Here is a 25,489-nt window from a genome sequence, read left to right as displayed (position 1 = left end):
GTCAAGCTGCGTCTGCTTCAGATGCTTCACTGCTGCGTACTGACGTTGACGACTCCATGAGTCATGTTTGTTGCTCACCATCGTACTGTTGTTGACGACGCAAGGCAGTCCGGTTAAAGTCCGGCAAAGTTCGAAAGTTTTTCGTCGAGTCGAGATCCTGTACGTCGAGTTTTCTGTCCGAGTTTTCCATTTCCGTTCGTCGTTGATTCATCTCCGGTTAGTTGTTTTTGAATTTTATTTTGTCCATATTTCGGGGCTAAATATTTCTCGAAGTTAAAATCGTTAAATATTTGATTCTTGTTTTGTTCGTTGTTCATCGTTGAAATAATTTTCTAGTTTGTTCATATGTTTTGTTCAATTAATTTTCAGATTTCAAATGGAAATTAATTAATTTGTTTTTCATGTTTATTTCATGTTTGTTTTATTGTTTAGGTAAAAGTTGTTAGTCTAATGTTGGTAAGATACAAATTGAAGTTTAATTAATTGTTTCTTCAATTTGTTTCATGTGTTTATGTATTTTTAGAAATTGTTAATATTGTTAAGTTCAAGTTTAAGTTCATAATTGTTTCTTCGTCGATCTTGTTATTTGTCTAAAAGAATTTAGTTGTGTTAGGGAAATATGTTGGTTTAATCGTTTGAATCCATCATGTTTGTTGTTTAAAATAGATTTCATTCATGTTCATACTTTGTTTGTTTGTTCTTGAATCCGAAATTTGTATAGTTTGATTTCTTGTTTATCACTTATGATTATTTCTTGAATTTGTCTCATAATCGTGTTTAAGTTTAATATAGGAATTGTTTGTTGTAATGTTGTTAGAGTTGATTTTAAGTTCAATATTATTGAATTTAGAAATCTAAATATACTTGTTTGTTGTTGTTGTTGTTGAATTCGAAAATAGGTTTGTTTGTTGCTAAAATATTGTTCAATCAAATTTTAGTTGTTCTTTGTTGTTCAATTTGTGTTCATGTGATTTGTTGTTGAACTGTTGAAGAAATCATGTTCATGAGATTTGTTGTTTGAATTTATGTAGACATTGGTCATATTGACTATATTTTGGTTGAGTTTGATTAATTGATTTGTTATAGCTGATGGGATAATTTGGTAAATCGCAGTACGTTTGGGGGTAAAATAGTAATTGCAATAAGGTCGGAGGGGTATTTTATGAATTGTACATTTTGTAATTTTTTATGTGAAGCATGGGGGACAAAATAAAATGGGGTGGGTTGTGATATAATTATTTAATATAAATGGGGACAAGACAAATTTTAGTGTGGGAGAATCTTGTATTTGTTTATGTTAGGCATGGGGGACAAAATATAATGGGGTGGTGTGATATATTTATTTAATGTAATGGGGATGAGTGGGAAGATAATGGGTTTGGTAGAGAAAATGGGTTGATTTTAATTTATTAAAAGATTTATGGGTTGGGATTATATATAGGAAGTCTTGAAGACAAGAGAATACAGAAAGAGGAACGAATCTGGAAAAAAAAAGAGAAGAGAGAGAATAATAAGAGAGAGAATTAAAACATAAATAGAGAAAAAAAAAGAGCTGAATATTTAAGAGAGAAAGAAAAATTCCGAAAAATATTAAAGCTTTCAAATAAAAAAGAAACTAAAAAAAAATCTTCTGCTTTCTTTCATTGTTTGAAATCAGAATTAATTATTGTTTCATCAAAGCTTGAAGCTTTTGTTTTTTGGGATTACTGCTCCACTGGTTTGCAAACTCTGTTCTTGGGTTGTTACTGTTGCTGGGCTGTTGTTGCTGTGTTGTACTGTTATTACTGCTGCTGATTCTCATCTTCATTTTCTTTTGCTTCCAATATCAGGTACACAACTGAAAAGCTGGTTATTGTAATCCGAATATGAAGCATGAATACGAAAAAATGAAGAGTTGAAATTCTGAATTAGCTTTACTCATAGTGGAACATTCGACGATAGCTTAACAATTGAACTATCTGCATATATTGCCTAAATAAATAAATGGTGTAGTAACTTCGTCGAGTCAAAAATCAAACGAATAGGTCATCTAGTAGGAACTTGGTAGAAATATTGTTTAGAGTAAATATTATTGGTTAATTTCAGCATGTAAATAAATTAAGATTTTTTTTTTGTAGAGACAAACTTCAATAGAAAAATGTAGGCATTTTAGGACTGTCTTTTTTTTTTATAAATAAAATGAGATGAGCCTCGCCCAATAAAATGCACTAATTGCGGGGCCCTCACAAATGTATGTATTAATTATTTAGAACATCGGGTTTGGCCATCTAGTGAAATTTTACGGCCTTTCCCAAAACAACAATACGCTAGTCGCTCTAGGCGCGTCTTTAACAAATTATTTTCTTAAATATGGGTGTGCATTTATGTAACCCAAATCCAAATTTCAACAGAGTCGAAATATGCCGATAATCACGGGTACATTGATGTGACGTGGTTCGAGATATATTTTCACGATGTTGCAATTCTTTATAAAAATAATAATAACAATAAAAGCGGTTAAAAGTTAAAATTGCACTATAGTTTTTTAACATGTATTAAAATCAGATATTTTAGCCATTACAACAGTTTAAGCGACCGTGCTAGAACCACGGGATTCGGGGGTGCCTAACACCTTCCCTCGGGTCAACAGAATTCCTTACTTAGAATTTCTGGTTCGCAGACTTCATTTGGAAAGTCGAATATTTTCCTCGATTCGGGATTAAATTGGGGACTTGGGACACCCTAAATCTCCCAAGTGGCGACTCTGAAATAAATAAATAAATCCCGTTTCGATTGTCCTTTAATTGGAAAAAACTCCTGTAACCCTCGCGGGGGCGGAAAAAGTAGGTGTGACAGCTCTGGCGACTTTGCTGGGGATTTGGGCCCAGAACCACTGGTTCAGGGTTAGAAATTCGAGCTTAGATAAATTGTTATATCTGGCTTTATCTGATGTTTACATGTTTGAGCTTAATGTGCTAAATGTTGCTTTTTACCGCTCTAATATTATCTGAATTGTTCATATAAAACTGCTACGAAACCCTCCTTCCTTCTGAGTCTTCTGAATTTATGGTGCACACGTGCGCGTGGCCCACCTTTCTGTTAGAAGTCATACCAAATAAGACGAAGTTGGGACAAGTAACTAGGCCGGGCAGACTTTCGTGCTCCCGGTACGTTGCCCCCATTTCGGCTCAAGCTGTCCACTTGGGTAAGCCAGGGCTAGAACAATATGCCTCAGGTTTTTTCACTTAGAATAACTCAACTTCATGCCAGATCCCTAGTAGGAACGTTTGTTTACATCACGTGCATTTGACTTTGGAGGCTCAACACAGGGGTTGGGTCTGTCTAGGACAGGTGTACCAAAAAATGAAAATGACCATCATGATGCATCTTACTTGCTGCTACTTGCGCATTTATTTGATTCGGACTTGTGTGTTGACTGACTTTTGAATATCATGAATAATATTTTAAAATTGAAAAAAAAAGAAATAGCGGTTAGGGAATTGACTGTTTATTTTTGAAAAAAAAACCAATGCCCAAATACTTTCAAAACTCTGCCGAAATTTTGAGAAAATGAAAAAAAAATGTTTTATTAGTTTGTTTTATTAAAAGGAAAGAAAAAATAGAAAGAAAAAATAATCGTTGTTCTGTCTTATTTTTCAAAAAAATATTAAAAAATATATATATATAAAGGAAAATAGTTTGTCTTCCCATGAAAATGACAATGAAAAAGAGTCTTACATTTAAAATAGTTTTTTTATTCGTTTCTGAAAAATTTAAAATGAAAATGAAAAGAGTCGTGCTTTGAAAGTGGTTTTGTTATTTGCTGCTGAAAAAAAAAATCCTGTTTTAAAATAGTTCGGTTTATTAGGCCGAACTACGCGGGTTTGATCCTCACCGGATGTGAGATACGTAGGCAACCTTCATCGGGTCCAACCCCACCTTTTGCTAAAATAGCCAAAAATAAATAAATAAATAAAGAAAAAAAAAACATGTCAAAATTTTAATTTTGTCATGAATAAGTCAGGTGATGCTGTTTTGTCAAAAATAGCCGAATGTTTCCGAAAGGGACGCCGGAGGGCTGACTTTGCATAAACAGCCACTTGTTGGGTCATTTTTTAAGATTTGGTCCAGTTGACCCACACAGCCTTAAAAATCTTCGTCCCCGAGGGGCCGAAGGGCCGTGTTTGCAACACCAGGTTTTTATTGTAATTTGAAAAAAAAACAAAGAGTCAGCGGTCAGGTGAATACCGTTTGGATTTTTAGTCAAAATAAGCCGAGCCAGCTTCGACCGCGTCTTAAACCGTTCTTGCCGAAATAGCCTTAGAGTATCTTTCAGTTGTCGAAAGGCTATTTTCGTAAAAGAATGAACAAGTTTGTAAAGTGTCATAAGATAATCCTCTCCGGCTTCAAAATTTGGAAGGGGCCACGTTTGCAAAAATAACCGTTCGGTTGCATTTGTCAAACGGAGAAAGGAAGCTGGCCATTTGTTTTTGGAGTTTGTAAATCTTTTGATTAAAATATGTGGGTTGTTTGATTTTCAAGTTTGTAGGTCATCTTCAAACCATTGAAACCCAGTTTGTTTTAATATGAAAATTGATAAAAAATGTTTATTGTTTATCTTTTATTGGTCCGAACTACGCAAGGTCTGATTCATGCGGGGTCATGATACGTAGGCAATCTCCATAAGATTCGACCACAACAAAAAAATGAAAAAAAAAATCGAAAAAAAGGAAAAAGATGTTGCTAGTAATAAGAACCGACTGAGTCCATTCTAACATGTTTTGTTTTGAATTGTGAAGAAAGTTGAGTTGGTCGGTTTGTTCAGAGGGTTCAACAAGAGTCTACTGTGCCGAGAAAAAATAGAATACTGAAACAGCAAATGACCGGAGTGTGTCAAGCATGGGCCAGTGGGCAAGGACAGCCTCGTCATGAGTCACAATTTGCGACACAACAAGAGCAGTACCACCCGTACTCGTTTGATCTTCCTGCAAAGATTGAAGAGCCTGCCCGAAAGATGGTACAAGAAGAAATGACCCAAAGAGTGAAAAACTTAGAACAATGGTTGAAAAACAGGCAAGGGTTGTCTGGTCAAAAGAGTGTTGCCTTCAAAGATCTATGTATGTTCCCTGATGTCCACTTGCTGCCTGGTTTCAAGACTCCCAAATTTGAAAAGTACAATGGACATGGAGATCCCATTGCCCACCTGAAAAGGTATTGCAATCAACTGTGAGGTGCGGGAAGAAATGAAGAATTGTTGATGGCTTATTTTGTGGAAAGCCTTATGGGAGTAGCTTCCGAATGGTTTATGGATCAAGACACGTCTCGCTGGTATGTCTGGGACGACATGGCACAAGCATTTGTCAAACAGTTCCAATACAGCATCGACATTGCCCCAGACCGCATTTCCCTTTCAAACCTGAAAAAGAAACCAAGTGAAAGTTTCAGGGAATATGCCATTAAATGGAGAGAACAAGCAGCTCGAGTTAAGCCACCCATGGATGACCACGAGCTAATAACTGTCTTCCTTCAAGCGCATGAGCCAGATTACTTTCAGAACATGATGTCCGCAGTTGGAAAATCCTTCTCGGAAGCAATCAAAATGGGAGAAATAATAGAGAATGGTCTTAAGACAGGAAAAATTATAAGTCAAGCAGTTTTTAAAGCTGCAACTCACGCTGTCCGGGTTGAGTTTGATAATTTTTGCGATACAAATGAGAAGATTGAAGAAATCATGATGACATAAGGGTCAAGAAGAGGTCCTAGGAGAACATCTCGAAGGTATGAGCAGCCTCCTCAAGTTTTCTATGAATCCCCTGAGCAATATTATCCCTCTCAAAACCCACAGCATTCTATTGTTCCAACTCAGTATGTTGCCTGGCCACCAAAACACCCCAGAAGGCGAGCACGAGCGTCACAAAATCTCTATAAGCCTCCACATAACTTTCAGGTGCCCTATAACCCACATCCAAGCTAGAAGTATAAAGGGGAACGAAGGTTGAAAGATAATTTTACACCAATAGGAGAGTCCTATGAAAGCTTATTTGAGAGGTTAAAGCATCACGACATGATTGCATCTATTCCTCCAAATCATGTGGACCCACGTGCAAGAAGCTTTGACCCTTCTAAAAGGTGTGAATACCATTCCAATGCCCAGGGGCACAATGTTGAAAGTTGTCGGGATTTGAAAAGAGAAATAGAAAGGATGATCCAGGAAAATCTGATTGTGATCCAAGGTAATGACACCCAGAATATCGCGCAGAATCCTTTACCTGCACATCATGATGCACACTTTATGGGGAGGATGCCTGGTGACATGGGATTTTAGAGTCATCCCGGGAAGCCGCTAACTGATGATAATGATATTGAAGTTGGTAATGGTTTTGGCAATGATGATGCAGAACTTAATGGCTAAAACACCGTGTTTGGCAATTGGAAAGGCGCTCCATCTCCTGGTCAGCCAGAGAGGAGTTTTGGTGGTTTATTTTGTTGTCATTTCTGTCGTCCGGATTATTTCAGGGTTGTAATCCGGATATTGTCTTGTGGTCAAACCCCCTTATCCTTTTATTTGTCTAGTACCTAATGTGGTGTTATCTGGTTTAGTTTTAGGGTTGTAACTGTTTATTTTGTCGTTTAAACGGTTCTACCTTTTGTCTAAAAGCAAATTCCGGTCTTTTTCATCTTCTTTGTTTAGTTTTCTTTACCCTTTTGTTTTGCTTTTGTTCAACGCCGATTCTAGTGACATGACATGCGCGCACAGTTTAAGCCTAATCTTAAAAGTTGACCGTAAAGCCATTTGGGGATGATCGGGTCCCCTTTGAAAATAAGAACAGTTTGAGATCATCTGAAGCCCAAACCATGAGAAATTGGGGCAAGTAAATGAGAGTGTTGTCCAACGATGTTATGTGTGGATATGATTCTCTGATGCAATCAAAAGATGCTACCAATGTTTTCGGCGGTTTGTTTAATTGTGTTGTTTGTACTTGGCGTGTTTTGGAGATTGGAATGACGAAGGCATTTTGTTCTACTATCCAAACACTTTATCCTTCGTTACCCCTTTTGAGCCTTATTTATTTTCTTTCATACCCCTCATTCAGAATCAATAGTAACGACTAGGAAATACGAGCCTGGAAAAGAAAAGAAAAAAAAAATGAAAACAGAGGAATTGGGAACTACGTTTGACCTGATTCCTCAAAGAGGATACGTAGGCGCTTCACGGCTCGGTCATAGGGTGCATAATGGCCACAATGGTCACAATGCGCATAGTGTAATAAAAATTAAAAAAAAATAATAAAAAAATTATAAATAAATAATCCCCAAGCAAGAAACTGGGGCAAGGGTTGCGCTTGTGGTAAGCAAAATTGGTTCCGAAGGTTGTAATTTTAAACCTCCAATTTATTTTGTTTTGAGCCTTTAATACCCCTTCTTTCTAGCCTGTCCAAAAACCCACATTAAGATCCAAAGAAAGACCTTCTGACCAGTCTACAAAAGATGCCAAGTCAGACAAATGGGAGTCTTATCGGTGAACATAACACTCTGTTCCACAATAGAAAGGACTCTAATCTCTAGCAGAGAGAGTCATACCGGCAACACTCCAAATCCCCAGCTGGAAAGTGATACAAATGAGAGAGTCTTATCGGTGAAAATCTTCACGGACACCATAAGGCGATGAAAGCTGAGAGAAAAACCAAAATGAGAGAGGCTTGATAGTGAAAACCCTTCGGGTACTACAAGTCGAATAAGATTAAGAATCAGATGGGAATTGCCAATTGAAGGTCTTGAAAGACGATTGACGACGGAGAATAGGCCACATATGCATGTCATGACCATTAGAGTCGGTGTCTGCGTTTGATAGATTTTTATTTATAGTTTCTTTTGTTAAAGAGTCATCTTTTTCCGTTGTCTTTTATTCTGTTCCCTTTTATCTTTTCCTTTCATAGAAAATTCCCCAGTAGAGTCTGTCTGGTCAGAACAAGTGGGAAATGACTTCAAAATAGGCCATCAGCTTTCCAATCATGCAAGATGAGATCTGACTAGTACATCCAAATGGTATAGTCAGGAAAGAACAAGCGCGGGGCCAGTGTCAAAAAAGATATCCTCAACAAAAGGATTGACGAGTGTCAAGAGGGATATCCTTGCCGAAATCAAAGGTTATTAAACCTCAAGACCAGAGCCTGTGGACAAATCGAGGAGAGCAATGAGCATGATTTGGGAAATTCATGCGAGACTGAAAGGTCGGGAAAATGCAAGTTTCCGAGCCATGCCACGAAAGAAGAGGGATATCCCCAGCAGAAAAGGATTATCCCCAGCAAATAATATCATCCCCAACAAGTTTTGGAACGTAGAGTAGGGAAGGAGAAAGGGAAAAACCATCCCAGTAGGCGTATCACAACCAACCACCGCATTTCAAACTAACAAATTTTGTTTGATTTGAAACAGGTAAAATAAATGGCATTTACAACGGAAATGCATGCCACAAGAAAGATTGTCAAACTGGGCAGAAAATTTTCTTTTCAGTTAGAAAATTTTCTGGAAATCAGGTACCCATTTGGGGAAGAATAAAGATAGCACCAGAGGGAAGTGGTCTTTGAACCAGGGTTGCCCTCAACATAATAAGTTTCCAATGAAGGAAGTTGATCCCCAGCAGGCAGAACAAAGGGATGGCATTTGTGCTAAAAAAAAAAAAGCCATTATCATCCCCAACAGCTTCCAGAAGAATGAAGCATCGATTTGAAGGGATAAAACTCCCCAGCAACGTTATCCTCAACAACGTTATCCCAAGAAGATAACACTTATATCCCCAGCAGTGTTGAAAAAACCCCCAAAAAAAAAAATTTGAATTTGAAGGAGGGGAAGAAAGAAGACTCCCACAGTGGTATTATCCCCAGCAAGCAAGAACAAAACAGCGCGAAGGAAGGAGAAATGAAAAGAAGAAATTACGAAGGTAAGTTTCTCAAATCATTGATCTTTACATTTTCGTCCTAGGATAAAAGTCCTAATCTGATGAATTTCCTTCCCCAATACAATCTTGGTCCGATGAAATTTTTCTCCCAAGATAAGATATCAAATCTTAGTCCGATGAATTTTTCTCCTAAGATATCAAATCTTAGTCCGATGAATTTTTCTCCTAAGATAGAAATCTTAGTCCGATGAATCTTTCTCCTAAGATCACAACAAAATGGACCTAGTTTGACGATTTATCTCCTAGAGTCAAAATCTTGGTCCGATGGAATTTTTCCTCCCAAGATAAGAAATTAAATCTTAGTCCGATGAAATTTTCTCCTAAGATATCAAATCTTGGTCCGATGGAATTTTTCTCCCAAGATAACATAATAAAATCTTAGTCGGATGAATCTTCTCCTAGGATCAAAATCTAGTCTGATGAATTTTCTCCTAGGATAATTTGAAAAAAAAGAGAAGTTTGAATTTGAAAAAAAAAGTTGTTGAAGTCAGGAGCCCCCCTGGAGAACAGAATGGCGATTTATTGGTTGAAATTAGGAGCCCCCTGAAGAATAAAATGGCGATTTATTGGTGGAAGTCAGGAGCCCGCCTGAAGAAAGGAAAGGCGTTTTTAAAAAAGGGTTGTTGAAATCTCGCCATCCAAAGAAAGGAATGGCATTTTTGAAAAGTTGTTGAAGTCAGGAGCCCCCCTGAAGAACAGAATGGCGATTTATTGATTGAAGTCAGGAGCCCCCTGAAGAATAGAATGGCGATGTATTGGTTGAAGTCAGGATTCCCCCTGAAGAATAGAATGGCGATTATTGGTTGAAGTCAGGAGCCCGCCTGAAGAAAGGAAAGGCATTTTTTTTAAAAAACAAAAGGGTTGTTGAAATCTCGCCATCCAAAGAAAGGAATGGCATTTTTTGAAAAGTTGTTGAAGTCAGGATCCCCCCTGAAGAATAGAATGGCGATTAATTGGTTGAGGTCAGGAGCCCGCCTGAAGAGAGGAATGACGTTTATTTTCAAAATTGTTGTGGAAGTCAGGAGCCCCCCTGAAGAATAGAATGACGATTTGTTGGTTGAAGTCAGGAGCCCCCGCTAAAGAACAGAATGGCAATTTATTGGTTGAAGTCAGGAGCCCGCCTGAAGAGAGGAAAGACATTTTATTTTAGAAGTTGTTGTTGAAGTCAGGAGCCCTCCTGAAGAGAGGAATGGCGTTTATTTTTAAAGTTGTTGTTGAAGTTGGGAGCCCGCCCAGATAACAGAGGCATACATTTCAGTCTTTATATTTCAAGCGTTGAAGTTGGGAGCCCACCCAGATAACAGAGGCATACATTTCAGTCTTTATATTTCAGCGTTGAAGTTGGGAGCCCGCCCAGATAACATAGGCATACATTTCAGTCTTTATATTTCAAGCGTTGAAGTTGGGAGCCCGCCCAGATAACAGAGGCATACATTTCAGTCTTTAATTTTCAAGTGTTGAAGTTGGGAGCCCGCCCATATAACAGAGGAATACATTCAGTCTTTATTTTCAAGTATTGAAGTTAGGAGCCCGCCCATACAACAGAGGCATACATTTCAATATCAAGTCAGAGGACAATAAAACAGAGGGTTACAATAGGAATCCCCAGCAGGAAACAATATAAATCCCCAACACTGGGAAGCAGAAGGTTGCAATAAAAGGTCCCAGCACAAACTCAAGTGCATGTGTCAAAAAGAAGATAAGCACCGCAAAAAATGCAAGCAGACAAGAAAGCAAGGCAACAAGAAAAATTGCAGTCCAGCCTAGCTTCTTATTTTCTTTTAAGCACGGTGTAACAAAGAGATCGGTAAGCAGTGGTAATAGCATGCAACAACAGTAACATTGCAATCCCACGGTAGTCCCAGCTACCAAAACTTCCCGAACTACATTGACCAGATTCCTGTTTAGCCCAAGATATGTAGGAAACCTTTGAAGCGAAGGTTCGGTCAAATCTTTTTCAAAAAATGCTTCACACGGAGTACTCCGATGGGCAAAAATCGCTCGCTTTATCTTTGCACGAAAACCCTTCGTGTCTTCGGGCAAAGAGGGGCAGCTGTAAGCACGTGATTTTTGCCCTATATGAGAATTACTCCCAAAAATAAAATTCAAAAATAAAATGATTTTTCTTTGGTGTGCAATTTTGTGATATTTTGTGATATTTTTGAATAATTATTGTATTTGCCTGTGCATGTTTATTTGTTAAATTATTAAAAATACAAAAATATGTCGCATTTTGCATGTAGGATTTAATTCTACAATTGTTAGTAATTAAATTTGTTTTACAAAAATTAAAATTACAAAAATAGGCATCGTTTGCATTTTTAGCATTTAATGTCCAAATATACAATTTTATGCTTAATTATTACTTAATTGTGCGTTAATTGTTATTGAGATTTAATTTGCGCTTTTATAACTTAATTTAATTCTTAATAATAGTTTAAGTATTTTTATAATTTAGTTTTAGAAAAATAAAAGAAGAAAAAGAGCAAAAATACAAAGAAAAATCGGATTGGGCCATTTCTTCAAATTTCAACCCCAAGTCCAAACAATTGTCCAAACTAAATTCACGACCCGGTCCATTTCAAACCGGGTCGACCCAATCCATAACCCAACACCCCCTATCTTGCATTTCAAAAATAAAACAAAAACAAAAAGAAAAAACAAAATCAAAAAACCCTAACCTAAACACTAAACTACCCGCCCCCCTATCATTCTTCTTCTTCTTTTCTTCATCTTCCCAAAAGCTCCAAGCTCCATCAATGGCTGCCCTCAACCAGCAGCTTCCGCCTTCTTCTTCCTCGACCAAACGACACAAGTCCCTCGATCTCCAACGACCCACCATAACACCGTCGCTACCATAGCTTCATCTCTTTCGTCAAGCTCAAAGCTTGCTCGACTATGGATGCCTCCCCATCGCCATAGCTGCCCTCCCATGGTGGAAACCCCACTGCAAACGATCCCTCCTTCCAGCTCCTCCATGCTGCCCCCAGCTGCCCCATGATCGATCTTTCTGCTTCATCTTCTTCATTCCGTCGACTTCGAGTTGGGTGGTCGAGCTCCCGAGCTCCATCCATGGACACGGTGCTTTGCTTCACTGCTCCTGTTTCGGCGTCAAGCTGCATCTGCTTCACTGCTGCGTACTGACGTTGACGACTCCATGAGTCATGTTTGTTGCTCACCATCGTACTGTTGTTGACGACGCAAGGCAGTCCGGTTAAAGTCCGGCAAAGTTCGAATGTTTTTCGTCGAGTCGAGATCCTGTACGTCGAGTTTTCTGTCCGAGTTTTCCATTTCCGTTCGTCGTTGATTCATCTCCGGTTATTTGTTTTTGAGTTTTATTTTGTCCATATTTCGGGGCTAAATATTTCTCGAAGTTAAAATCGTTAAATATTTGATTCTTGTTTTGTTCGTTGTTCACTGTTGAAATAATTTTCTAGTTTGTTCATATGTTTTGTTGAATAAATTTTCAGATTTCAAATGGAAATTAATTAATTTGTTTTTCATGTTTATTTCATGTTTGTTTTATTGTTTAGGTAAAAGTTGTTAGTCTAATGTTGGTAAGATACAAATTGAAGTTTAATTAATTGTTTCTTCAATTTGTTTCATGTGTTTATGTATTTTTAGAAATTGTTAATATTGTTAAGTTCAAGTTTAAGTTAATAATTGTTTCTTCGTCGATCTTGTTATTTGTCTAAAAGAATTTAGTTGTGTTAGGGAAATATGTTGGTTTAGTCGTTTGAATCCATCATGTTTGTTGTTTAAAATAGATTTCATTCATGTTCATACTTTGTTTGTTTGTTCTTGAATCCGAAATTTGTATAGTTTGATTTCTTGTTTATCACTTATGATTATTTCTTGAATTTGTCTCATAATCTTGTTTAAGTTTAATATAGGAATTGTTTGTTGTAATGTTGTTAGAGTTGATTTTAAGTTCAACATTATTGAATTTAGAAATCTGAATATACTTGTTTGTTGTTGTTGTTGTTGAATCCGAAAATAGGTTTGTTTGTTGCTAAAATATTGTTCAATCAAATTTTAGTTGTTCTTTGTTGTTCAATTTGTGTTCATGTGATTTGTTGTTGAAATGTTGAAGAAATCATGTTCATGAGATTTGTTGTTTGAATTTATGTAGAAATTGGTCATATTGACTATATTTTGGTTGAGTTTGATTAATTGATTTGTTATAGCTGATGGGGTAATTTGGTAAATCGCAGTACGTTTGGGGGTAAAATAGTAATTGCAATAAGGTCGGAGGGGTATTTTAGGAATTGTACATTTTGTAATTTTTTATGTGAAGCATGGGGGACAAAATGAAATGGGGTGGGTTGTGATATAGTTATTTAATATAAAGGGGGACAAGACAAATTTTAGTGTGGGGGAATCTTGTATTTGTTTATGTTAGGCATGGGGGATAAAATATAATGGGGTGGTGTGATATATTTATTTAATATAATGGGGATGAGTGGGAATATAATGGATTTGGTAGAGAAAATGGGTTGATTTTAATTGATTAAAAGATTTATGGGTTGGGATTATATATAGGAAGTCTTGAAGACAAGAGAATACAGAAAGAGGAACGAATCTGGAAAAAAAAAGAGAAGAGAGAGAATAATAAGAGAGAGAATTAAAACACAAACAGAGAAAAAAAAGAGCTGGATATTTAAGAGAGAAAGAAAAATTACGAAAAATATTAAAGCTTTCAAATAAAAAAGAAACTAAAAAAAATCTTCTGCTTTCTTTCATTGTTTGAAATCAGAATTAATTGTTGTTTCATCAAAGTTTGAAGCTTTTGTTTTTTGGGATTACTGCTCCACTGGTTTGCAAACTCTGTTCCTGGGTTGTTACTATTGCTGGGCTGTTGTTGCTGTGTTGTACTGTTATTACTGCTGCTGATTCTCATCTTCATTTTCTTTTGCTTCCAATATCAGGTACACAACTGAAAAGTTGGTTATTGTAATCCGAATATGAAGCATGAATACGAAAAAATGAAGAGTTGAAATTCTGAATTAGCTTTAATTATATTCTGATTTTTATTTGTATGTACAAATTATTTAGCTTGCAAAAAATCAGAATCATATAGCTATTTAATACTCATAGTGGAACATTAGACGATAGCTTAACAGTTGAACTATCTGCATATATTGCCTAAATAAATAAATGGTGTAGTAACTTCGTCGAGTCAAAAATCAAACGAATAGGCCATCTAGTAGGAACTTGGTAGAAATATTGTTTAGAGTAAATATTATTGGTTAATTTCAGCATGTAAATAAATTAAGAGATTTTTTTTTTGGTAGAGACAAACTTCAATAGAAAAATGTAGGCATTTTAGGACTGTCTTTTTTTTAAATAAAATGAGATGAGCCTCGCCCAATAAAATGCACTAATTGCGGGGCCCTCACAAATGTATGTATTAATTATTTAGAACATCGGGTTTGGCCGTCTAGTGAAATTTTACGGCCTTTCCCAAAACAACAATACGCTAGTCGCTCTAGGCGCGTCTTTAACAAATTATTTTCTTAAATATGGGTGTGCATTTATGTAACCCAAATCCAAATCTCAACAGAGTCGAAATATGCCGATAACCACGGGTACATTGATGTGACGTGGTTCGAGATATATTTTCACGATGTTGCAATTCTCTATAAAAATAATAATAACAATAAAAGCGGTTAAAAGTTAAAATTGCACTATAGTTTTTTAACATGTATTAAAATCAGATATTTTAGCCATTACAACAGTTTAAGCGACCGTGCTAGAACCACGGGATTCGGGGGTGCCTAACACCTTCCCTCGGGTCAACAGAATTCCTTACTTAGAATTTCTGGTTCGCAGACTTCATTTGGAAAGTCGAATATTTTCCTCGATTCGGGATTAAATTGGTGACTTGGGACACCCTAAATCTCCCAAGTGGCGACTCTGAAATAAATAAATAAATCCCGTTTCGATTGTCCTTTAATTGGAAAAAACTCCCTGTACCCCCGCGGGGGCGGAAGAAGGAGGTGTGACACCATGTTTCTTCAGCTTGATAGGTTTGGTGATTCCCTGGAGGTTTTTGCTGAGTCCCTTTCTAGGTTCGTACCCACACCAATTCAAGATACTTTCAATCTTATTATCAATAAAATGAGGCATTTAACATTCTAAGTTCTCCAAATCAATTTGTCGCTAGGCCTACCTCGGGCACAAAAGGGGTTCCCAAATTAGACACGCTTTACATTCCCGCACTATGTGTTTAAGTATTGCAATACTTTTTATAATCCTCACTAACTTGATTACCTTTTGTTTTTATTTTGTTTTTATTATTCCCCTCCCCGAAGGTTAGTTCGTGCACTTTGACATCATTATCTTATTTCACAAGATCCAGGGGCCGTCCACTCACTCCTCATCTTAATCCTGTTAAAAGCAAGAACAAAGGCAAGATTGAAGATTTGAACAACATCAGGAAGGAGAACACGACTGAATGGGTAGAAGCCACTGATAGCCAGTGTATTCGAGTTCCAAATGAGAATGTGTCACAACTTGAAAAGAAACTGCTAAAATTCCAAGAAGAGCTCGATCAAGTTCGGAATCTGGCAAACCGTTCATTTTCTCTCAACACCCCAGATGCCAACTTCCCCAGCACTCAAAACCCTACACCTCCTCAAAATATCCCAAAACAGCAGAATTATCCCGCTCTTCACCATCACGTTGCTGCAACAAAGAACTAATGTAACACCTTCCATACCCCAAATAACACTCCACTACTCATCCTAGAACCTCAAAACTCCACTAATGACCATTTCCATACCCATACATCGGGCCAACATAACATTCCTATTTACGTGGAGACCATGCCACACTCCACCCAACCTATCTCAAGCACACCTAAGTCTGATGAAAAGGATCTGCTCATCAGGAACTTGGCCGAGGAACTTAAGAAATTGACCAGCCGGATTCAGGGCGTTGAGGGAAGCAAGTGAATTGAGGGGCTGAACTATGAGGATCTTTGCATACAGCCTAATGTCGAACTGCCCAAGAGGTACAAACCTCCTAAGTTCAAAATGTTTGATGGTACAGGTGATCCAAGGGTCCATTTGAGGACATATTGCAACAAGCTGGTTGGAGTAGGGAAGGATGAAAGAATCTGCATGAAGCTGTTCATGAGGAGTATGAAAGGAGATGCATTATCTTGGTACATCAGCCAAGATCCCAAAAAGTGGTCAAGCTGGGTAGGCATGGCATCTGACTTTATGGACTAATTCAGGTTTAATACGGATAATGCACCAGATATGTTCTATATCAAGAATTTGAAGAAGAATCCCACAGAGACGTTTCGCGAGCATGCTACTCCTTGGAGGTCTGAAGCTATTAAGATCAGACCCGCCTTAGAAGAGGAGAAAATGAACAAGTTTTTTGTCCGGGCTCAGGACCCACAGTACTATGAACAGCTGATGATGATTGAAAACCACAAGTTTTTTGAAATTATCAAATTGGGTGAAAGAATTCAAAAAGGTATCAAAATCGGTATGGTTACAAAATTCGAGGCCTTGCAAGCTACAAATAAGGCTTTACAGTTCAGTGGTGTGTCCAAGAAAAGGGACGTAGGGGCCGTGATAGTTGCACAAAGGACCAAATCTCCTTTCAAATACCAAACTTACCCAACACCTCCACTAACATATCAGCCAACTCCAAATTACCAAGCACCCTCACCCTCATACCAAGCTCCGCCACCAACTTATCAGTCATCTCCACCTCCCACATATCAACCTACTTCACCCAAATACTCCCAACCCACTCATGTCCACCAAACTTATAATTCTCAACAGTCATATCATCAATCACCCCCTGCACACCAAAATTTCCCTAGACCCCAACCTAATTTTGATCGCAGACCTCCAAAACAATATACAACCATCACTGAATCCATTGACCATCTGTATGAGAGGCTCAAGGCTGCTAGTTATGTCACCCCCATCCCTGCTGCAACGCCTGAGAATCCTTCTCAGTGGGTTAACCCAAACATCTAGATGAATCAAGCAAGAAGGCCTCCAATCGGCCACCCCTCATTGAGACAGGTCCGTGCGACCTTTGGAGGATAATACAGGCCAAGGAATATTCGGTCATCGACCAGTTAAACAAGACACCAGCACAAATATCCATTCTCTCTTTGCTGCAGAATTCCGAAACACATAAGAATGCTTTATTGAAGGTGTTGAATGAAGCATACGTACCAAGTAACATCACTAGCGGGGATGTGGCTAATATGGTAGGACAAGTGCTGGAAAGCCACAAGATCACCTTTCATGAGGACGAGCTGCTATCTGAAGGGATAGGACACAACAAAGCACTGCACATCACCGTGCAATGTGAGGATTATTTCATCACCAGGACCTGATCGATGGAGGTTCCAGTCTTAACATTTTTCCGTTGGTAATACTCAAGAAGTTGGGCAAATGAATGCATGAGATAAAAAATGGAGCAATCAATGTGAAAGCCTTCGATGGTTCTCAGAGGTCCACCACTGGCGAGATTATTCTATGCTTACAGATGGGACCAACCTGGTTCGAGGTCAATTTCCAGGTGATAGATGTACCAGCATCTTACAATTTGCTGCTGGGACGGCCATGGATTCATGATATTGGGGCCGTGGCATCAACACTGGATCAGGCAGTAAAATTCGAATGGAATCACCAGGAAGTGATCTTCTATGGTGACAGTAGCAACCCTATATACAATCATCAGACCATTCCGGCGATCGAGGGAAGAAGGAAGCTGGGTAGAGCAACTTACCACCACATTGAGCGGGTTAATGCTATCGACAACGACAAATGGTGGGATAGAAAAATCGAGACCATACTAAGTTGGAGTGGGTACGAACCTGGCAAAGGGCTTGGCAAGAACCTCCAAAGAATCTCTAAACCATAAAACTCAAGAAACTTGGCACTACTTTCGGTCTGTGATATGATTACACCTAGGAATAATTCAACAACCGGTCGCCGCCATGGCGCGGTCCTTACTATCTACTGGATCAACCAATACCGCATCTGGAACAGACCTTCAAACAAATCGACATTATTTATGGGTCAGATGAAGAAGAAGCACTTGCAGCAATGAAGAACTTGTTTTTAGAGGACAATGATATGGACTGTTGTGTTATTCTCGAAGAGGAGGGGGAGGAAGGCCCTTCCATACAAGATGTGAGAAGAGGGGCCCATCTCAAGAACTGGACCATCAGGACAACCAAAGCCCGACGTGCCTCGGGGTAGCAAGGCTAAAACAAGCATTATTCACTATTTTTACTAAATGATTTTCTTTTCGCATTTTTCAATTCCCGCAATAAGATTTTCGATGTTCAAAATAGTTATTCAATTTATCAAAAGCATTTTGATTTTTCTTATGATTTAAATATTTATTGCTATCTCTCCTTACTTTACCAATACAGTATTACTATTACTTATCTTGATGAACCAAAGATTGTGACCTGCAATGAGACAACGCAACAAACGAACATTGATTCAGAGGAAGATGACATATCTGAAGAGATTGTCAAACAAGTTGAGAACTTTGAGAACAGACCTAAGTCCAACCTGGACGAGACTAAAATTGTCAACCTGGGAGATGCAAAAAACATCAAGGAAACACGAATCAGCATTCACCTATCGCCATCAGAGAAGAAAGAATACGCAGAATTTCTAAAGGAGTATGAGGACATATTTGTCTAGTCGTATGATGACATGACTGGTCTGAGTACGTCTATTGTGGCTCATGAACATCCAACCGATCCAACGTGTACACCGATAAAGCAAAAGCTCAGAAAGTTCAAGCCTGATATGAGTCTGAAAATCAAGGAAGAAGTCACCAAGCAGGTCAAAGCTAAGGTCCTCAGGGTAGTAGAATACTTGACATGGTTAGCCAACATTGTGCCAGTACCAAAGAAGGATGGGAAGGTCATAGTCTGTGTCGACTATCGGGATCTCAACCGAGCCAGTCGAAAGATGACGTCCCTTTGCCAAATATACATATCCTAATTGACAATTGCGCCAAGCATGAGATACAGTCATTCGTAGATTGCTTTGCTGGTTATCATTAGATCTGGATGGATGAGGAAGATGCTAGGAAAATGGCTTTCATTATACCGTGGGGAATGTACTATTACAAGATGATGTCGTTCGGCTTGAAGAATGCAGGGGCCACCTACATGAGGTCCATTTCATTTTCCATGATATGATACACAAGGAGATAGAGGTATATGTGGATGATGTTATTATCAAATCCAAGAAGGCCACTAACCACGTAGAAGATCTGAGGAAGTTCTTCAATAGACTACGGAGATACAGCCTGAAACTAAATCCCGCAAAGTGCACATTTGGAGTTCCTGCTGGGAAATTGCTTGGGTTTATTGTGAGTCGCCGAGGAATAGAACTGGATCCATCGAAATTCAAAGCCATTCAGGAACTACCACCGCCAAAGAACAAGAAGGATGTGATGAGTTTCTTGGGAAGACTTAACTACATCAGCCGATTCATAGCACAGTCTATAGTTATCAGTGAGCCAATCTTTAAGATGTTAAAGAAAGACGTCTCCACCAAATGGACTGATGATTGCCAAAAGGCCTTCGACAAAATCAAGGAATACCTGTCAACACCACAAGTCTTAGTCCCGCCCGAGCCAGGTAGACCCTTACTACTCTACCTCGCAGTGTTAGATGGAGCTTTCGGCTGCGTTCTGGGGCAGCATGATGAAACGGGGAGGAAAGAGCAAGCCATTTATTATCTCAATAAGAAGTTCACCTCGTATGAGGCCCGGTATTCTCTATTGGAACGCACCTGTTGTGCTTTGACTTGGGTAGCTCAAAAGCTGAGACATTACTTCTCCATCTATACTACATATCTCATATCGAGAATGGATCCCTTGAAGTATATCTTTCAGAAGCCCATGCCTACCAGCAATCTAGCCAAGTGGAAAATCCTGTTGAGTGAGTTCGACATTATTTTGGTAACTCAGAAAGCACTCAAAGGACATGCACTGACAGACCACCTTGCTGAAAACCCCGTGGATGGAGGATACGAACCCCTAAAAATATATTTTCCTGATGAAGAGGTATCATTTATAGGAGAAGACATTGCAAAATCCTATGACGACTGGAGAATGTTCTTCGATGGAGCAGCAAACTTCAAAGGAGTTGGCATAGGAGCAGTCCTAATATCAGAAACCGGTTAGCATTACCCGGTGTCTGCCAAACTCAGGTTCCCCTGCACCAACAATATGGCTGAGTATGAAGCCTGCATCTTAGGACTCAAAATGGCCATTGACATAAACGTTCAAGAGCTGCTAGTGATTGGAGATTCAGACTTGCTTATACATCAGGTACGAAGAGAATGGATGACCAAGAACTCCAAGATACTCCTGTATCTGCATCATGTACAGGCATTGAGAAGGAGGTTCACGAAGACGCAATTCCAGCATATTCCCAGAATCCATAATGAGTTCGTCGATGAATTGGATACCATATCATCAATGATACAACATTCCGACAAGTATTTCACCAGTGAAAATCCATAATTAGCCAACTTACTGTGCCCATGTTGAAGAGGAAGCAGACGGAAAGCCTTGGTTTCATGATATCAAGGAATATTTGGCAAAAGGAGAATACCCAGAGCTTGCAAATCCTACTCAGAAATGCACACTTCGGAGATTGTCCAACAACTTCTTTCACAGCGGAGGAATCCTGTATAAGAGGACTCTTGATTTGGGATTATTAAGATGTGTTGACGCAAAGGAAGCATCCAAGCTGCTAGAGGAAATACATGTTGGGACCTGTGTTCCACATATGAACGGTTTTCTCTTAGCAAAAAAGATACTCCGGGTTGGTTACTTTTGGATGACTATGGAAACGGACTGCATCCAGTATGTCCGAAAATTCCACCAAAGTCAGATACATGCAGACATAATAAAGGTACCTCCAAGCGAGCTTCACACAACAAGCTCATCGTGGCCGTTCGCCGCCTGGGGAATGGATGTTATTGGACCAAATGAGCCTGCCACTTCCAATGGACACAGGTTTATCCTAGTAACCATCAACTATTTCACCAAATGGGTCGAAGAAGCATCTTACAGAGCAGTGACTAAGAAAGTCGTGGTAGACTTTGTCTGCTACCGCATTATTTGTTGATTCAGAATCCCAGAGTCAATCATTACTGATAATGGCTCGAACCTCAGCAGCGACTTGATGAAAGCTATGTGTGAAACTTTCAAGATCAAACACAAGAATTCCACAGCCTATAGGCCTCAGATGAATGGAGTTGTGGAAGCTGCCAACAAGAATATCAAGAAGATATTGAGGAAAATGATAGAGAAGCATAAACAGTGGCACGAGAAGTTATCATTTGCTCTACTGGGGTATCGCACCACAGTTCGCACATCAACTGGGTAAACCCCCTATATGCTGGTTTACGGTACAGAGGTTGTCATTCCCGCTGAGGTAGAAATTCCTTTTCTAAGGATCATACAAGAAGTTGAGCTCGCGACGTAGAGTGGGTAAAAAGTCGTTATGAGCAACTAACCCTTATAGACGGAAAGAGAATGAATGTAGTCTTCCATGGTCAACTCTACCAGAACAGAATGTCCAGAGCTTTCAACAAAAGATTCAAACCAAGACAGTTCACACCGGGGCAGCTGGTGTTGAAGAAAATTTTTTCGCATCAAGATGAAGCCAAAGGGAAGTTCTCTCCCAACTGGCAGGGTCTATACATGGTTCACCGGGTTTTGACAGGAGGAGCCTTCATACTTGCAGAAATGGACGGAGAAGTCTGGCTAAAGCCAATCAATTCAGATGCAGTCAAGCGTTACTATGTGTAATCTTTATGATTTCCCTATATGATGTAAATTGAACTACACCTAACCTGATTCCCGTTTCAGAAGGGATACGTAGGCAACCCTATAGGTTCGGTCACAATTCAATAAAATTTCATTTCCCCCGCAATTAGAAACTAGGGCAGAATTTTGAGGAGGACCCCCAAAATTCCGAAGTAATTTCAGCCAATCGTCGCACAAGCAGTAGTCAGAAACATCAACCCATTAAACTGGGGTAGAACTTTGAGGAGGACCCTCAAAATTCCTTAGCAAGAGAGGTTGCAATGTCTCGAATCGCGTAGCAGTCGTCGGTTCATCTAAAAGTTATTTAACTATACACTTATGTCTTACTTTTACAAAATCATGCATGATTATTATTGAAACTGCTTTGTTTAGCAACGCTACCCCAATGATACAGACGATATCACAAGATCAAAATTGAACGAGTCAAGCAAAGCCAGCAGGGATACGAACTAACCCTCCCCCTTACAAAACTCACAATTTTTCTTTGGATGCAGGCATTAGGATTGCGAAATCATTGAACATACTGTACGCCCATGGAACAAACATTTTTCAAGAATACGACTCTCCGAACCATCGAACTTACCATCATTTGCTATCAATACACACCAGTGATGTTTCGTATGTCACAATTCTCCCAATAATCGCGACGCCACAATCTGCTATCAATTAAGAAAACTCTACTATTATTTGTTATTTTATTTCTTGCATAAGGCTACCATTCTGCCTTCCGAGACTAAATGTTGTCTCCACCTGCATTCTTGCATAAGGCTACCATTCTGCCTTCCAATCTGCATAAGGCTACTATTCTGCCTTCCAATCTGCATAATGCTACTATTCTGCCTTCCAATCTACATATGGCTACTATTCTGCCTTCTAATCTGCATAAGGCTACCTTTCTGCCTTCCGAGACTAAACTTTGTCTCCATCTGCATCTGCATTGCATAAGGCTACTATTCTGCCTTCCAATCTGCATAAGGCTACATTCTGCCTTCTGAGACTAAAGGTTGTCTCCATCTGCATCTACATTGCATAAGGCTACCATTCTGCCTTTCAATTTGCATAAGGCTACCCTTTTGCCTTCCGAGGTTAAGCTCTACCTCCATCTTCATTTGCATCTTTGCATAAGGCTATCATTCTGCCTTTTGAGGCTAAGCTCTGCCTCTAATTTTCTTCAAAACTGAGCGCTATCCCAAGAACTATTTATCTCGCTCTTCTTACGGGCTAAGCTCTGCCCTTCAATTCGCAAGACTAAGCTCTGTCTTGTCCATACTACCATATCCTTCATGGGCTAAAATATCGCCAACTCATCCAAAGGCGTCATCGTTCGGAGGCACCATCTTCATAGCCCGAGAACACCATCTCATGGCTTAAGGATCTCTTTCAATCTTTTGCATATCATTATTCAAAGGCGTCATGATTCGGAGGCACCATCCTTATTGCCCGAGAACACCATTTCATGGCCTGCGAATCCTTTATCACACGCTTCATGGCCCAGGACATCATGGTAAGAGGACGCCATTCCTAACAATCCAAAGACCACATTCATGGTCCAACGGGAATTTGCATATTTCCGTAAACTGTCCACTCACCCAACCCTAGATATTACGCCCGTTCTTGAAAGGTCTTCATCGGTATACTCTACCGTTGGATCCTGAACTACATACGGCTTGATTCCTATGAAACCAGGGATATGTAGGCAGCTCAAAAGCTAGGGTGCAGCCTAAATCTTCTCTAAAACATTTCGCTCGGTCAAAATTGGTCATCATATCTTTATCCGACAACTCTTTCATCCTTCCTGGGTAAAGAGGGGCAGCTGTTGATACCCAATTTTTCCCTATATTTTTTTATATGCATACCTTTAAAATAGCATATATATACATACATAAGCATAGCCAAGGGTTTTATTATTTTTTTATAATTTTAAGGGTTTAAATTGATTTATTTTCTCCCCTTTTTATCCATAACATCCTCAATATTTATTTCTAAAATTATTGTTTTGATTTTTCATCTATGGTATTCCTATATTTATGCCAAAATATGGCTAAAGTAATTTTTCTTTACATATTTTTACAATTATATTTAGTATTTTTAAAGTTAAATTGCACATAATTGCAATATTAGCCTTTTTAAGGTTTAATTATGTTTTATACACATAAAAATTATATCATGTATTTTTATATTGTTAATTATGTATTATAAATCATTTTAATACTTTAAATTAGTTTTCAGAAACTGTTTGCTATTTTTAATAATTAAAAAGAGAAAAATGGCTATTTAAAATGTAGCCAAATTGGCTTTCAAATCTAGCCCGAATTGGACCCCAATTCCCCAGCCCAATTTTAATTCAAACCCGACCCACAGCCTTTTAAATCCTACCCAAACCCGGATCCCCACCTACCTCGTTCAATCTGGACCGTTGATCATTCAGATCAACGGTCCCCATCCCCCTTCCTAAATTAAACCAAACGACCCCCCCAAACCCTTTCATTCCTCACTCAACCGACTCTCATATCTCTCCCTCTATCTCTGGTTCTCTCTAGAGCCTCCCCCCTCCCCTCCTCTCTGATGAACTTCACCCATTTTCTCTGGCCGTCTCCTTACCTGAATCTATGGTGGTCTCACCACCTACAAGCCTTATGGCTCCCTCTTGAACATGTGTGTCACGGTTTTGAGGCTTTCAAGTGAACTAGAGGTGGTTCACTCGCCTCCCATGCCATTTTCCAACCATCCATGGCCGTTCGAGTAAGATCGGTGACTTTTCCGGCTAGATCGATGACTTTTCGAAGTTTTCTCACTTTTTCTGGGTTCTTCGAAACCCTAACTTTAAAGACTTTTTGATTTTTCTTTCAGATCTATCTTAGATATGTTATGTTATGAACCTCTTGGAGTTCTTCTCAAAGGTTTTTTCCGATTTTTTTTAAAGTTACTCTCTGTCTTCAAGATTAGGGTTTTCTTAACCTCTTTTAAAAGACTTCTCCTCTGATTTTTAGTGTTGTCTTATGATTTTACTATGTTTAAATGGGTTGCTTATGTTTCTTCTACCTGGTTAATCGTGTTGAAAACCCTAAGTATTTTTGGTTTTATCCTGGGTTCTGGAACTGTCTTTGTTTATTTTGTATGTATGCCTGCTTTGATTGAGTTATTTTTCTTTGTTTAACTTGACTGATTCTGAGTTATTACCATTTTTAGCTCAACTCTATTAAAACCCTAATGTCTTAAAGATTTTCCTCACTTGTTACTATGAGTTTTAAAGACTTCATTTACTTCTTTCTGTGTGTTGGCCTGATCTCCTTTACCTGTTACTATGTGTTAGACTGGTTTCTTTATTTTGGTTCTATGTGTTAGCCATGACTACTTGACTTTGTTGATTACCATCCTTCGAGTAGTCCTTATACTACTCATGTCACTTCTGTATGTTTGTGTTCATCTAGTTTGCTTCTTTTTGTCAATATGTTTGACCTTGCATGTCTGATAAGCCTGTTCATTCTTTTATATTTATATGTCGAAGTGCAGAATCATGACTCCTTCTTGATTGATCTTGATTTCCTTAAGTTACGGTTTGATTGCAAGGTTTTCTAATAAACCCGTAATTTTACTCGTTTGTTTAAGTTGATTGATTCCCTTCCTTTATTTGCTGTGATGTTTCACCCCTGCTGAATCCTTTCCCCAAATTAAATATATTCTGTACCTAGACTCAAT

Source organism: Nicotiana tabacum, chromosome 6, assembly GCF_000715075.1.
Source record: "Nicotiana tabacum cultivar K326 chromosome 6, ASM71507v2, whole genome shotgun sequence".
Classification (NCBI taxonomy): Eukaryota; Viridiplantae; Streptophyta; class Magnoliopsida; order Solanales; family Solanaceae; genus Nicotiana; species Nicotiana tabacum.
The sequence above is the reverse complement of the archived record's forward strand: the minus strand, read 5'-3'. Positions refer to the sequence as shown.